The sequence below is a fragment of the Myotis brandtii genome, unplaced genomic scaffold, assembly GCF_000412655.1.
Source record: "Myotis brandtii unplaced genomic scaffold, ASM41265v1 scaffold138, whole genome shotgun sequence".
NCBI lineage: Eukaryota > Metazoa > Chordata > Mammalia > Chiroptera > Vespertilionidae > Myotis > Myotis brandtii.
The window spans coordinates 707089-712406 of record NW_005354915.1 but is presented as its reverse complement, the minus strand read 5'-3'; positions in this window follow the sequence as shown (position 1 = coordinate 712406).

Here is a 5318-nt window from a genome sequence, read left to right as displayed (position 1 = left end):
TGCCCCCTGCCTGGCAGGGTCACAGATCCATGTCTTGGTCCCGTGGACAGCCTCAAGCCCTGACCCCCACCCAGCAGGGTCAGAGATTCGGGTCCCGGACTGCAGACAGCCTCCCGTGCTGCCCCCCTGCCCACCAGGTCACAGATCCGGGTCCCAGGACCATGGACAGCCTCAAGCACTGTCCCCTGCCCGGCAGGGTCACAGATCCGAGTTCCGGACTGCAGACAGCCTCCCGCGGTGCCCCCCCGCCTGGCAGGGTCACAGATCCGGGTTCCAGACCACAGACAGCCTTGCCTGCTGCCGCCTGCCTTCAATATGCAAATTAGCCGCCATCTTGTTGCTTCAGGGTGGGGGGTCCTCACTGGGGTGCCTGGCCAGTCTGGGTGAGGGACTGAGGGCTGTTTTCAGGCTGGCGGCGACTGAAGCGCCAAACCTCTCCTTTTTTTCTTTTTCTTTTTTATTCTGGCATTTATTTACCTTCTATGCCTGTCACTGGAGCTGAGAGCCGGCTTTCTCTCTGAGGCTCGGCTGCTGAAAGCAGGTTTCTGGCCTTTGTTTACCTTCTGTGTTCGAAACAATGTTGCGGTCTTGCTGGCTGAAGCCTGGCTGACTAAAGCCAGTTTCTGGGGTTTTGTTTAGCTTCTATATTTGTTACAGTGTTTCAAACTGCAAGCTCAGAGGGCAGCAGTGCAGGCGGGGAACGTTGGAGTCCTCCTTCACTGAAAGAAGCAAACCTCCCTGTTCGCTTCAAGCTGCCTGGCTGTCTGCCGCCATCTTGGCTGGCAGTTAATTTGCATATCTTACTGATTAGCCAATGAGAAGGGTAGCGGTCGTACGGCTAATTACCATGTTTCTCTTTTATTAGATAGGATGAGTACCCCCTATTGGCAGTGCTGTGCGTGTGTGTTTGGAGTGGGGGGTGGGGTGGCCCTCTCTTTGGCTGCCCATTGCTTTTTGCTTTAATTCTTACAGGAAAACAGGAGAAGGCCAGGCAGCCTGGGAACTTGCTCCCCAGGGGAGTGAACTGGGGACTCCTGGTTCAGGCCAGAATGTCCAGGTGCCTCTGCCGTGGCATTTCATTGGCCAAACACGATTTTATCTGATCTGGAGTTCTCCCTGCTAGAGCGCCTCTGTGATCTGGGCACAGCAAGTGCCCGGTCCGGGAAGCCCGGCCCCACTGGCCACCCTGGCACGCCAGGAGGTCCCGGTGTGTGTGTGTGTGTGTGTGTGTGTGTGTGTGTGTGTGTGTGTGTTTGCGCATGCCCAGAGCAAGCAGTGGGAGTCCGGGCTCACCGTGACCTACTGCTCCCTGAAGCTCAGGGAGGGTGATGTCATGCTGACCCCGAGAAGCCCACCCCAGGCAGCGGGACCGGCAGTCCAGCCTCCGGGGCAGAGCTGGAGTGAGCAGGGGAGGGGATGGCCTCGGGGGAGGGAGGAGGGGCTGAGACCTGGTGGGCGGACCTGGGTGCATATCTTGCCTCCTGGTCATTACCTGTGCAGCCTGGGAAGGTGGGAAGGTCACCTTTCTCTCTTGGGGCCGGTGAATCCGCAGGTGCTTTCATACAAAGAGTCCAAGGCAGCGGCTGTACTTGTAGCCTCAGACCATGAGGCAGGACAAGCCAGGGACACAGCTGTGACCCACGTCGCTCACGGTATCCAGGTTGCCAAAGGCCTCCCCCGGGTCAGTGGCCACAGTTGATCCTGGCTTTGGGGGCAGTTTCGGGGTCACATACTTATTCATTTAGAAAACATGTATGTGAGCTCTAGGTTTGGCTCAGTGGATAGAGCGTCGGCCCACGAACTGAAGGGTCCCGTGTTCGATTCTGGGCAAGGGCACGTACCTCAGTTGCAGGCTCGATCCCCGGCCCTGGTCAGGGCATGTGCAAGAGGCAACCAATCAATGTGTCTCTCTCACATTGATGTTTCTCCCTCCCTCCCTCTTCCTCTCCCTCCCACTTTCCTAAAAATCAATAGGAAAATATCCTCAGGGGAGGGTGGACAAAATGCGTGTGTGTGCACGCGTGTGTGCACACGCGCACGCCCGTGCTGGGGTCTGTGCTGGCCACGTGGGACTCGACGTGAGTAAGAGCAGCCTTGGTCCCTGCCAGCTGACGCTGTGTCCCGGGCTATCAGTGTGTCACTGTGTATTCAGTCAGTCCCCTCAGGAAAGACCTTGAGGTAGTTTCTAATCGTTGGCAATTGCAAACAAATCTGTGACCTGTACAAACATCACTCCTCTGTCGGCTAAGGTCACAGAGCAGGACTGTGTGATGAAGGGCAACTGCGGGTAACTTTGATAGGTGGCGTCGCGCCTCGCCGCCGGAGCGGTACCGAGCTGCCCACCAGCTGGGTGTGAGGTCCGCTCCCTCCCTGCGCGGAGAACGGAGAACGTAGAACATGTCAAAGCTCTGGCCTTCTGCCGAGCCCGAAGGTGAGCGATGCTACCTGCGTGTCCATTTGCCTGCCTCCTGCTCACAAAGAAGATCCTCGGTCTTGCTTGCGGGTGTGAGGGTCATGTTCTGTGTGTGGGGTTTTTACTTTCGTGCTGGTATTTTGGGGGGGAGGGGACGAGGAGAAGTTTGTTTTTTCAAGGAGTCAAGCTTATTCATGTTTTCTTTCATGGCTTCTGGATTTCATACATAATTCAGAAATCTTTGCCAACTCTAAGGTTAGAAAGGAATTCACCCATCTTTTGTTCTAAAGTTCTATGGGTTTTATTGGGATTGTTTCCTGGGGCGTGTTCTGAGGTATGAACTTGGCTTGTGCTTTTTTGTGGGGGGGGAATATGAGTGGAGGTTTTAATTTTTTTTTTTAAATCTTCGTTGCTGAAAGTACTACATATGTCCCCCTTTTTCCCCCACTGACCCCCTCCTCCTTGCTTCTGCCCCCACCCCAGGCCTTCCCCGCACTATTATTGTCCATGGGCTATGTATATATGCATATAAGTTCTTTGGTTAACCTCTTCCCACCTCACTCCCTTCCTTCTGAAATAGCTCAGTCTGTTCTATGCTTCAATGTCTCTGGCTTCCCTCCGCGGAACTCAACTTGTTCCCTCTAGAACAAGCATGACAAACTCAAAGGCTAACACGGGACAAATAAACAAGGTTTAAGTGCATGTGGGCCACACACACACAAAAAAAAGCTTTAATTTTCATAGAAACATAGGTTTATTTTGATAGAGACATAGGGCTGAAATAAGTGAGTCATCGTTAACATAAAATAATAGAACGTTTTAATACAAATTAAAATTTTTTTTGAACATTAACTTACCAGATACTGAATAACTGCACAAATGAATAAGCGTAACGCAAATACACCTATTTTTCTTGTTCTCTGAAAGCGAAATATTTCCTGTTGTGCCCACCAAAGTCAGTCCAAGACTAATGACGTGGCCGTCGGCTGCTATAATATTCGCTGCTGGTATTAGTGGAGAGAAATGGTGCGCCTGCGCGTAAGGCATTTAAGGGAAATGAATGCCACACGATTAATCAGTCATTAGCGAATGTTGTAGTACGTTATTAATAATTACATACAACAGGATACTGTAAAAATTAAGTTATGAAATTTTTATTAAAACGTTTCTTACATACCGCTATATTGGCTGGGCTGCAAAAATATTTGCGGGCCGCGAGTTTGACGTCCCATAGCTTGCTGCCCTGCCCCCTCCTGTAGCTCTCGGCCGCCCGCTTGTAGCTCGCTGCCCCGCCCTCCTGCTGATCATGATCCGGTCGTTATGCGGTCGGTCGTTACGCTTCATGGTGTGACGACCATGTGCATATTCCATCTTTATGATGTAGGATGTGAGTGAATGAATGAGTGCATCCACCCCATCAGTGGGTGCTAGTGTTCCTGTCCTGCAGGTGGGAAGGTTCAGACAGCTGAATGACTTGCCCCAGGTCTCGCCCGCTGCTTCAGACAGACTTGGGGTCACCTGCTTCCCAGGCATTCACAGTCCCACCCTTGGGGATGAAGCCCAAGCCTATCCCGTTCCTCCCAGCCACCTGCGGGGCACCCAGGAATGTGCTGGCCGCCGGCCCAGTGGGCACTACCCAGAGAGTGAGGGCCCAAGGGCAGCGGTGCCAGCAAACTCCCCTGGCCCTTCCTCTCCAGACCTGTGTCCAGGGAAAGCACCGCCCAGGGCCGGGCTGGGGAAGCCAGGGGCCCAGGAGACCCGCGGGCCGTAGTTTGCCCACGGCTGCTCTAGAAGCTACTCCAGTTGCCAACATCTGTATGGAAAGCTCCGTCTGCTGTACTGATGGGAGGTGCTGCCTGGCTGGCTGTGCTAGTGCCACATGACGTCTGTGATTTCTTTGGTTTCACCGCCCCATTTGGCGGTTCCTATGACGATGTGTTAATTACTGAAGCTGTACAGGACGGTTCACAATGTAGAAGGCCGGTCCTTCCTCGTTTGTGCCCCCTTCTCAGACTTTTCCTGTACATTCTCGCTTGTTCACTTTTCTGTATGAGCTCTCGGATCGCGTACAGTTTATACGGTGGCTTAGAGAAAAGCGGCATCTTTGTGAAGCTGAGTCATCCACCCCAGCACCGTGGTTTGCCTTTCCACTCGTCCAAGTTTATTTTGTGCCTTTCAGGGACTTCCCATGTTTGCTCGCGGATTTTGAACATCTTTTGTTAAGTTGAACCCTGAGTACTGTAGTGAGGGTTGTCATCAGCCGGGTCTTCTCCTTCGTTACAACTTCTGTTTCTGACTGCTTGTTTCTGTTTAAGTGTGTGTGTGTGTGTGTGTGTGTGTGTGTGTGTGTGTGTGTGTTGCCATGTTTCAGCATTCTTTTTTTTTTTAATGTATTTTTATTGATTTCAGAGAAGAAGGGAGGGAGAGAGAATCATTGATTGGCTGCCTCCTATGTGCTCCCTACTAGGGATCGAGCCCCCAACCCCGGCATGTGCCCTTGACCAGAATCAAACCCGGGACCCTTCAGTCCGCAGGCTGACGCTCTATCCACTGAGCCAGACAGCCAGGGCAGTTTTGATATTTTATTATTTTAACATGCTGCTGAATTTTATTCAGTGTGTTCTATTTAGGATTATTACAGTAATATTCATAAGTGATATTGGGCAGTAGGGTACCTTATGAAATCTTTTTCGGGTTTTCATATCTGTTATACTTCAAACGTTTTTTGAAGTTTTCTCTCGTATTTTGCTGCGGAACACTGTAAAAAAACATTGGGTTTCTGTCCTTTAAGAGTTTGCTAGAAATTTTCTCTGAAAATATCTTGCTTTGGTGCTTTTCTTTTTTTTAATATGTTTTTATTGATTTTAGAGAGGGAAAGACGGGGGGCGGGGGCGGGGAGAGAAAG